The following is an 11,859-nucleotide window of genomic DNA, read 5'->3' as shown; positions in this document are numbered from 1 at the left end:
CCACCTGTAAAACCATTCCTGTTTTGGGGGTTGTCTCATTGTTGCCCATCTAGTGCACCTGTTGTTAATTTCATTAACACAAAAGCAGCTGAAACTGATTAAAAACCCCCTCTGCTACTTAACTGACCAGATCAATATCCCAGGAGTTTAATTGACTTGATGCTATATTCTGATTAAAAAATGTTTCTTTAATTTTTTTGAGCAATTTATATACAGTTAGGTCCATATATATTTGGACACAAGCACACTTTTAGATTTTTTCAGGTATGTACCAAAACATATTCAAGCTATAATTATATAATGGATATGGGCTGAAAGTGCACACTCTCAGGTTTAATTTGAAGGTATGTACATCCAAACTGGAGGAAGGGTTTAGGAATGACAGCTCTTAAATAAAATGTTCATTTTTAATATTTTGTTGAGAATCCTTTACTGGCAATGACTGCCTGATGTCTGGAACCCATGGAAATTACCAAAGACTGGGTTTCCTCCTTTCTGATGCTTTGCCAGGCTCTAACTGCAGCTGTCTTCAGTTGTTCTTTGTGGTTCTTTCTGCCTTTAGTTTTGCCTTCAGCAAGTGAAATGCATGCTCAATTGGGTTGGGATCAAGTGATTGACTCGGCCATTGCAGAATATTCCACTTCTTTTCCTTAAAAAGCTCCTGGGTTGCTTTTGCAGTGTGTTTTGGATCATTGTCCATCTGTACTGTGAAGCGCCGTCCAATCAACTTTTCTGCATTTGGCTGAATCTGAGCTGACAGTATATCTTTAAACATTGCAGAATTAATCCGGCTGCTTCTGTCTTCTGTCACATCATCAATAAACACCAATGACCCAGTGCCACTGGAAGCCATGCATTGCCCATGCAATCACACTGCCTTCACCATGTTTTACAGATGATGTTGTATGCTTGGATCGTGAGCTGTTCCAAGCCTTCTCCACACTTTTTCCTTCCCGTCATTCTGGTACAGATTAATCTTAGTTTCATCCGTCCAAAGAATGCTTTTCCAGAACTGGTCTGACTTTTTTAGATTTTTTTTGGCAAAGTCTAATCTGGCTTTTCTAGTCTTCAGGTTTATGAATGGTTTACACCTTGTGATGAACCCTCTGTATTTGCTCTCATGAAGTTTCTCTTGATTGTAGACTTTGACAATGATACGCCCACCTCCTGGAGAGTGTCCTTCACTTGTCTGGATGTTGTGAATGGGTTTTTCTTTACCATAGAGAGGGTCCTGCAATCATCCACCACTGTTGTTTTCTATGGACGTCCATGCCTTTTTATGTTGCTGAGCTCACCAGTGCATTCTTCTTTCCTCAGAATGTACCAACTGTTGATTTGGCCAATCCTAATGTTGCTGCTATCTATCTGATGGATTTGTTTAGTTTTAGAAGCCTTACAATGGCCTGTTTCACTTGCATGGACAGCTCCTCTGAATGCATGATGTAGGTTCACAGCAATAGATTAAAAGTGCAAATACCACACTTAGAATCAACTCCGGACCTTTTACCTGCTTAATTGATGAAGAAATAATGTAGAAGCCCACACCTGGCCATAAAACAGCTTTTGATTCCATTGTCGAGTTGCTTTTGGTCCTTTGAAAAAGGGGGGGGTGGCTAATCTTAAGAGCTGTCATTCCTAAACCCTTCCTCCAATTTGGATGTACATACCCTCAAATTAAACCTGAGAGTGTGCACTTTCAGCCCATATCCATTATATAATTATAGCTTGAATATGTTTTGGTCAATACCCGAATACAACTAAAATTGTGCCTGTGTCCAAATATATAGAAATTACACAAGAAAACAGAATTTACAAACTTCCTATTTTCAAGCACTATCAACTTTCTAGAGCATACATTTGTCTCAAAAAACATCATGACCATATATAATCAAGGATATGAGTGACTGACAACGGCCACATTCTAATGGCTAGACTAGGTCAGAGCATCTTCAAAACTGTAGCTCTTGTGGGATGTTCTGGGTCTGTAGTGGTCAAGAGCTACCAAAAGTGGTCCAATGAAGGAGAATTAGCAAGAGGTTCATGGGCTACCGAGACTTGCTTGTGTAGTCTGATCCAATAGAAGAGCTACTGTAGCTCAAATTGCTGAAATAGTTCATTCTGGTTTAGATAGTAAAGTGTTAGGACAACTGGAGGGTACAGAATCTGATGCACCTGTGCATAGTAACCAGCTTCTAACTTCACCTTGTTTAATGAAGCTTTGACAATAAAACCTGGAAGCTGGTCACTACGCACAGCTGCATCAATGCTCCAGTTTTAGTAAATTCCCCCAAATAAGTGCTCTATGTCTCAATCCAATTGAGTATCTGTATGATGTGCTGGAAAAACAAGTTTGATCCATGGAGGCCTCACGGTGCAGCTTACATGACTTAAAAGATGTGTTACCGATGGGTTATGGTGGGTGGTCATAATGTTATGGTCAATTGGTGTGCCATAATAGATTGATTTCCACTTTGTAAGTGCCCAATGCCACCATTACTACTTTAATAACCTGTGCAGAGAGGATTGCTGTGGCATTTACCCTGCAGGTCTACCCACTGCAGGCTGTCTGCAGAAAACTATAGAAGGGTGTGGATACAAGACCTATCGCCCTGTGCAAGGAGAGATGACAGCAGTGGCTGGCGTTTATTATGGAAAGATTCACATTGGATTATTGCACGTTTGTATTTAGACAAGATTTGCCTATTCCAGGGTTTGGCTTTAACAGAATGACCTTTCAATCGATCACCTACTTGGGTCTCCATAAATAAGTGGTATAAAACTGCATCTTTATCATCCTTGGCTAGTACAGGGCTTGTTCACATGAGCATTTGTTTACTGTTTTTCTTTTTATACAAATTGCTGTCGAAGCAGCTCAAAGCAACCCAAAAGCATATCTTTTATCTTAATCATACAGTACAGGACACAGGCTTTTATATTCATAGTCCCAAGGTTATAGGTCGGTATCTTCAGGCGACTGGACACTGGTAAAGCTTTTGAGGATATGCCCCCTGGTTGTCCCCCTTGCATCCCTACCCCACGAGTCCTCGTTTTTTTTTTTTGCTGGTGTTCTAAGATGATACACTCTTTCGGCCTTATGGATGCATAACTCTTAGCTTATCTAGTTTATTATTTTACTTTGGGTTCTTCAACCAACTCTTTATTGTCTAATACAATAGAAGGGGGTGGCTTGTAATGCTGCTTCAGACACTGGATCCTGCCTGGGTGCTTACTCTGCATTAGGTGCAACATATGTAGTTAGCAATGTTGGTTATGTGTTAGAGAAGACACTGGTAGTTTGTGATGAGGCAGAATTCTGTTTTACTTGTGTGGCTTAAGTTACAAACATACAGAGCACATTTCAGCAGACAGTGATAGCAGACATCTTGCTTTGAGAGAGAGGAAGAGAGAGAACCAACAAGTTTTACACAGATGCACAACTGATAACCTTAGTGTACAGTGCCATCTACTGGTCAAGTGATATTAACACACAAATACTATATATAGTACATTATAGTACATGCTGTTGCATTCCCAACAAGCAACAGGGGCTATAGGTCCATCTTTATGGAACCCAGATCCCGAAGACTGTCTTGGCAGTATGCCCACTGTGATGGGAGAAAGCTGGATCCCACATAGGAACCAGCACCATGTACAGGGGTCACAATGTATCCTGTGACCATTACTGTAGTCCCACAGCAAGTATGAGACTAAAAATCTCCTATTTAGTTTGCACTATTCATGTGTATTCTGATTAGTATGAGTTTATACATTAAAGCTATCAGGAAACCAAGTTTGTGCTTGAAGCTATATCACCTTTACTGTGTAAACTTTTCAAACTTGGCACTAAAATTTAACCACGCAACCATGTCTCAGGCAGGTGGATGACCAGGTGTTGCATTACACCACTTGTCGCATGCTTTACCGTTACTTCTGCCTGGATCCCATTTTTAGGATATTCAAGTATTTCCTCCCTCCCTTTTACCACAAGGACTACTTTTTCGGATGCCCACCACCACCTCCTCGGACATGCTTACCCCATTTCTATACCCTCACTAATAGCAGTGGTGTAAACCAGACACAAGGAAACCATGGGAAAAAAACTCTGATTAGGCCAAAGGCCTGCAAAACACTTAAACAGCACAGATTGATGATGCTTGACTTTTACTGGAGCAGCATTTGGTCTCTGTATCTGATTCTAGCTTCAACGTCTCTGCAGATATTGTCACAATTCCTAGGACAACTAAAGGCTTTAATAAAGTCATCACTCTCCAGAGTCCAAAAGCAGCAAGCTACTTTTCCACCCCCACTGTCACTACCCAAGTCAGATCCTGATGTGCATGCTCTAGAAAAGGTAAATATGGGGGGGGGGGATGAAGAGGACCCAGAAGCAGTGGTGGAGGAGGCTGCAGATATCTCACCCCCAGTCTCCTATACACCTGATGTTATGCTTCACACAATATGCTTGACAATGTTGTAATCTACTGTGCACAAAAGCCTTAGCATTGCTACACTTGATTCTCCTTATTCTTGCCATGCTACTTTTATGTACTAAGAAATGTACTAAATCTAAAAAAAACCATATAATCCCATGTTCATGAACTAATAGAATGGGCAATCTATTAAGACTTTCATCCCTCCAAGAATCACTTCCAAGCTATATTCAGTGGAAAAAGAGTTCACAAAAAAGTGGTCTGTCCTAGTAGCAGACCCAGCTGTTTCAGTCATATACATTGTACTGTACTTGTAGAACATGTTACTTTGCAGGGGCGGACTGACCATTTAAAAACTCAGGCACTGGCCGAGGGCCCGGGGTCAGTAGGGGGCCCCATGAGATGCCCCTGGTACCTTTTTCATAGGCTTTTTTGAGTTTGGGCAAGGACACAGGGGCCCCATGATCCCCTATTGCCCGGGGGCCCCATGAGTTGTCAGTCCGCCCCTGTTACTTTGTTCAAAGTTTGAGACTGCTCTTAAAGGCTGCAATTACTGTTTGTAAAACCAGAGTTAATTGGACTAGGGCAATAAACAACCAACACTATCCTGTGTTCCAAGAACACACTTTGAACAATTACAGCAGATAGCTTCTGCTTTGCTCTTCTCTAGAACAGGGATGTCAAACTGTCATCATGGGCTGCATCAACATTACGGTTACTCTCAAAGGGCCAGTTGAGAGCAACCATGCCTCTGCATTTGATTATTACTGGTTTAATAACTTATGTCTTAAGCTGTGAATGGCAGGTGCAGACAGGCATAGAGTCCACTCACAGTCAGGGGCGGACTGACAACTCATGGGGCCCCCAGGCAATAGGGGATCATGGGGCCGCTGTGTCCTTGCCCAAACTCAAAAAAAGCCTATGAAAAATGTACCAGGGGCATCTCATGGGGCCCCCTACTGACCCCGGGCCCTCGGGCAGTGCCCGAGTTTCCAAATGGTCAGTCCGCCCCTGCTCACAGAATTGTAGCAGATGATGTAAGTCTGAAAAGGAGTGCTGCACACTGCTGGTATCATCCACAAGAAATTTTATTGAAGACTGCTCAGACATGGTTGTTCTGTCTGAGCAGTCTCCAATAAAGTTTTCTGTGGATGATACCAGCAGTGCATGACCCTCCTTCACAACTGGCATAGAATTGTATTATTCATATAATAATTATAAGCAGATGTCCACAGCACCCCATCCACCCTTACATCAGATGTCAAGAGCCCCTCACCATCAGAAGCCAAGAGTCTCCCACCCTCACTTACACCACAGTGCACCCCCTTACCTTGTGTTCTTGCTGGGAAGAAGCCAGTGGTGGAGTTGGGAAGCAAAAAGTGCAGGGTCTGGAGGAGGACCTGGGGAGGGCCAAAGTCATAGTCTGCTAAATGCCAAGACCAGGGGAAGCAGAGATGAGGGGTTGCTGCGGCTGCACAGAGAGGTGCAGGATCTATAGAAGGAATTCTGTCCCTCTCTCTGCTGTCAATTGCTGAGATGGGGGGCATAGATGAGCTTCTCCAGATGCAGAGAGATACATAGGATCTGGCAGAGGAGTTCTGTCCTCTCTGATGCCAACTGCTGAGTCAAGGTGGGGGTGTAGAGAAGGGGGGGGTACTGCAGCTGCGGGAAAGGTGCAAGGGCCACAAGAAATGACCTGACAGGCTGGATTCAGCCCACTGGCCTTGTATTTGACACATGCTCTTGAACAAGTCATGATACAGATCTCCAGAACACCTCTGGATATGTTCACGTGTACAAAATCTTATGGCTCAGACCTTGGTCAGCTAAAGTTACCTGTAAAAGAGACCACACGTGTATGCCATTTGATGGAGGATGGTACTTGACATTCATCAAAGATGACACAGAAGGAAAGGTTCTTTTACTGCAAAAGGTTCCAAAATCCCCTTCTTCAGGGATTCATCTTGCTTAAAAAGCAGAGCACTACAATGCTCTACCCAGGCATCAACTGCAAAGCCAAAATTCATCCCTTCCTTTTGGTGCAAGACTTGGAACACAAATTCCACCAAGTATATCCCAAAGCCCTCTTCCCAACAAAGGAGATGTGTGAATCCTACGAGTGTCTGTTACAGTTTGCCTATTTCTGGGTCACAAACTTCCCATACCTTTGGGTTCATTTGATGATTTCAAAGGGGCAGAACATAGTTAAAAACTCTTACCCCCTCATTGTTTTTGTTTTGTTTTTTTCTCCAAACCAGTGCCTCTGGAGGACATGTTCAAAAGATTCTATTCAAACCTATTCATAGCACCAAACCCAACAAGGTATTTATCCTATCCTGAATCTAAAATCCCTAAAGGAGTACCTTCAAGTTCCAAGGTTTGTATAGAATCCACAAGGTGAGTTATTGACTCCCTGAGCCAAAGGAAATACCTAGCATCTGTAGACATCCAAGATGCCTATCTGCATATTCTAATTCGTCCACCTCATCTGCACTTTCTGTGCATTTCAGTAGGAGACAAATATTTCCAGTTTGTTGCACTGCCATTTGGCCTATCCTCTGCTCCCTGCACCCTTATTTGCCCTCTTAAGGGGATTCTGCTCACAGTGTATCTAGACAACCTTCTTTTGAAGGACTTATGTCCCTTCCAGCTATCTGCAAATATCTACAGGATATTTCAGGATTTTGGATGGATAATTAAGTTCCAAAATCCACTAATATTCTTATACAGGATTTATATCGCGGCAACAGTTTACGCAGCCATTTACAACATAAGGGCAGACAGTACAATTACAATACAAATTAATACAGGAGGGATCAGAGGGCCCTGCTCATACTAACAAACTTTCCTTTGCTTGGAGTACTTGGACCTTATTCTAGACTGAGCAAAAGCAAAATTCTTCCAGAAAACAAAATTGTTCCCCTCAGATCTCATACAGTATCTTCTTAGCATGGAACAAGCATGCTCCCCAAAGCATGGAACTCCCAATCTTGGTGGATTTACAACCCAGCCGTGGCAATGGGGAAGTTGTTTCTACCATACCACTGGAAGGGGTGTAACAGATGCCATTCTCTCAGGCTGGGGAGAAGTGTTCCAGTGTCTCATATTCCAGGGAACATGGTCACTCAAAGAATCCAAGCTCCCCATCAGTATATTGGAGCTCAGAGAGATAAAAATGATTCTGTAACACTGGACCCCGCTTTTTCAGGCAGATTTGATTAGGGTTCAATCAGGCAATGTCACAGCTGTGGCCTACATCAGTCACCAATAGGGCCCCAGGAATCATGATGCCTTGAAGGAAGCAAGCCTGATCATTTCATGGACAAATAAACACTGTCAAGTGATCTCTGCTATCCATAGTAGGAGTGAACAATGGAAATGCAAAATACATCAGTCATCCCTACCTGGACCAAAGGGAATAAGCCCTTCATCCTGGCATCTTCAGCCTGATATGTAAGAGATGGGAGACAGGTTCAATAACTGGTTAGGTCCTAGTATCCTCTAGCACTGAGCATCAGATGCTCTGATAATTATCCGGCAAACCTATGCCTTTCCTTTGGTGTGAATTCTGCCTTGACTGCTCTGTGAAATAGAGCAAGACATAAAACCAGTCATTTTCACTGCACCAAACCTTTCGTGAAGGACCTGGGACAGTTTGATGCAGACATACTCAGACTTGGAGATTGCTTCCAAACAGGTCAGACATCAAAGCCCATTTCAACCTGCTTCTCAGTCACTAGCTTTAATGTCATGGGTGTTTATGCTAAGAGCTAGAGAGGCAGAGGGGTCTCAGACTCTGGAAAGCCACTTCCAGAAAGATCTATCATACCTGGTAATCTTCCTTTGACAGGTGTGAACACAAGTACTTCAGTCCTTGAGATTACTGTCCCTTGCATTCTGGCCCTCCTACAATCAGGGCTTGAACATAAGTACCCTTCAGGGACAGGCTTTGGCCTTGTTCATTCTTTTCCATAAAACCTCACTAATCAGTAAGATAGACTCCCTTTTCATCCTACCCTCAGGACCTCGCAAGGGACATCCTGCTTCAAGATCCACCAATGTGATGAGACAACCAATCTCAAGAGCTTACACCCAAAATGACAAAGTAACCCCTGTGCTGATACATGCAGCACTCTGCAACCAGGTTGGTTTGGTTGACCCTTGTTATTGTTGGGCCTGTTGGCACAGTTCTGTTTGCCTTGTTGTTGCCAACCCTTCTTATTCACTGCTTGGGGACACTCCATGGTCTATGAATAGGAAGCCTGTGTCCTGTACTATACGATTAAAAGGTATTTTGATTAACCTGTAAATTCCATGTCTTGAAGTACAGTAGAGGACACTGTGTTCTGCATTGCTTTACAAAAAAACTGAGGACTCACAGAGCGGTGTGGTGTTATAGGAGGCGCACTTGGAGGTGTGTCCTAAAAAGCTTTGCCAGTGTCCAGTCACCTGAAGCTACCAGCCTATAACCCAGGGTCCATGCATATAAAGCCTATGTCCTGTACTTTACTCCAAGCTATGGAATTTACAGGTGTCTTTTTTTTGTACTGAAAGCATAGTTTCACCTTGAAGGCAGAACCCTGTTTACATGAGCACTCCGTATAATTTTCCCTAAAAGCACCTCAGTCCAGGAAATACAACATTATTTTATTAGATGGAGGTGACAATCAAAGGAAATAAATATATTAGATAAAATACAGGATTTTTTTTTTGACAGCTAATACGCGAGACATTCGCACAGTAGGTTTTTTTCCCCCTATAAACTCCTAGGTATTTTATTCTGGTTAGGATATCTCTAATACAGAATTATACAAACTGATATTGCAGCAGGTAATTTTTCTGGTCCAAAAAAATATATATTGAGGATAATAGACAAACACATACATGGCAATGAGTATACCAAGTGAAACAGTTCCATCTAGATAAAGAAAAAAAGATCTAGTGAATACTGAAGTGATCGCATGATATTGCTGCATAAACCCAGAGATGAAAGGCAGATAAAGCATGCCCTGCATAGATGTAGCCTGTAATGTGAGTAAATCCAGAGCAGGAAGATGGAAAGAAGGGGAAAAAAAGGTTGTAGTTCCAGTGTCTCCCAGCAGCCAATAGATCCCAGTAAATAGTTTCCACCTGATGTTGGCTGCTGGGAGGGAATTTAGGTCCTCCCCTATTAGTGCTCCTCGCTCCACTGTTTTGCTGCTGCCAGATTCTGTTTGCTGTTGATCCTGACCTTGCTCCTGCCCTGTACCCTGCTGCCTTGTACCTGCTCCTTTTTGTTCCTGATCCCACTTTTGGTTCCCCCTTCTCATCTGCTGCTTGCACCTCCAGTTTTCCCCTGCATTTCTGTGTTCCCCATTTTGTGTATATTGTATATAGTTAGTTGTTAGGCGTTCTGTCTGTTAGGTTGATCAGTTAGGTATTCTGTCACTGGGTTTTAAGTTCACTTATATTTTTATATTTGCTGTGTCCTAGTGTTTGGATGGATTTTGGTTTACTGTAAAAAAAAATCTCACTTAAAGCACTGTCTGGTCCCAGTTTCCTGAGTGTAGCTATGCAGGTAGGTGGGGTGAGATTAAGTCCATCAGATATTTGACCTAGTCCCATAGGCGCAAAGTGGGCTTAGGAAGGCAGTATTCTTATGAGAGAAGCTAGGGGAACAGGGTAAATATCTACCATGTCCAGAAAAGTCCATAATGGTAGGTCTGCGTTGGAATGTAGTTGGATCAGAGGGGTGATATTTTGCCGCCTTATAATAATAGTGTTTGTTGGGCACACTCAGGCCCTCGAAATTTAGGTTTTTAGAAAAGTTACCTAGTTATCCTTGGTTTAATTGGACCCCAAGTAAATGTAACATTTGATTTTGCAATAGGCTCAAAATCTAGGAATCAGAATCAGTAGTACACAGAACAGGTAAATTAACTAATTTAGGTAGGTAAGTCATCTTAATAGCATGTATGCGATCAAACCAGCAGATGCTAGCATGGTCAAATGCTGAAAACGTAATGTATTTGAGTAGAGGAGGAATATTGGCTTGATATAGTGAAGAATAGGTGGTCATAAGGGTTATGTCAAAATATGAAAAAGGAGACCAATGAAACGGGGACCATATAGACAGGAGTGGAGAGAAACATTTATTATCGCTGGATTTTGATGGCTTGACATGAAGGTCCGACATGTTGCCAACCTGAAAAAGGAGCATCAACAGGTTAGGAAGTGCGGAAATGTGTGCTAACGTGATATACACTCACCAGCCACTTTATTAGGTACACCTGTTTAATTGCTTGGGAACACAAATTGCTAATCAGCCAATCACATGGCAGCAATTCAGGGCATTTAGGCATGTAAACGTGGTGAAGACAGCTTGCTGAAGTTCAAACCGAGCATCAGAACTCGGAAGAAAGGGGATTTAAGTGACTATGAATGTGGCATGGTTGTTGGTGCCAGACAGGTTGGTCTGAGTATTTCAAAAACTGCTAATCTACTGGGATTTTCACACACAACCATCTCTAGGGTTCTAGGGAGCGTGACCTGAAAAAGAGAAAATATCCAGTAAGCTGCAGTTGTGTGGACGCAAATACCTTATTGATATCAGAAGAGAATGGGCAGACTGGTTGCTGTGACATTCAGATGGTAGGGACGGAATTTAGCATAAACAACATGAAAGCATGGATCCATCCTTCCTTGTATCAACGGTTGAGACTGGTGGCAGTGTAATGGTGTGGGGAATATTTTCTTGGCACTAGCAAGGTGTACCTAATAAAGTGGCCAGTGAGTGTACATCAATATGTATTCTGCAAACAAGTAGTTTATGATGGATCCCTGTGACCTCAAGACCCCTTTTATTTGCATGAGGATGGACGTGGCATACAAGGGGTTCCAGAGCCAAAATAAAAACTAAAAGCAATTGCGGACAGCCTTGGCATGTTCTCTGGATAGAAAAAGCCTTCAAAGCCATGCTATTGTATTGTTGCAGACTGAGAACTACAGTATAAACTGCCGAGATTCATCTGAGAAAATCCTTGCCCAAGCCCTGTGACGTAAGATCCGACTCAAATATGACCATGGCAACGTAATAATGCCCTACACGTGTCTAGTGACAACAGCATCATTTTGTGAAAGCTTTGGTAGGCAAAGTGATTAAGAAGAATAATACATTGAACGTTATCTGTGGCCTGGTGAGGAGGAACAAAGCCCATCTGATCTTTAAGGATAAGGTTATTCAAGAGGCGATTCAATTTATTCTGGTCCTGGTCAATATTTTAATGTTAATTGGACTAAGATTGAGTATCCTTCCTGGCTTTACTGCATGGGCCTTCAACATATCAGACTACTGAAAGCAGCTAATGGGTTAAAAAAAAAACCTCACTCATAGCCAACTTCATAATTCAGGATGGCAAAAGTTATATTAAAGTGATTGTAAAGGCAATTT

Source organism: Staurois parvus, unplaced genomic scaffold (assembly GCF_062004578.1).
Source record: "Staurois parvus isolate SC_StPar_1 unplaced genomic scaffold, SC_StPar_1.0 ptg000118l, whole genome shotgun sequence".
Taxonomy (NCBI): domain Eukaryota; kingdom Metazoa; phylum Chordata; class Amphibia; order Anura; family Ranidae; genus Staurois; species Staurois parvus.
The sequence above is the reverse complement of the archived record's forward strand: the minus strand, read 5'-3'. Positions refer to the sequence as shown.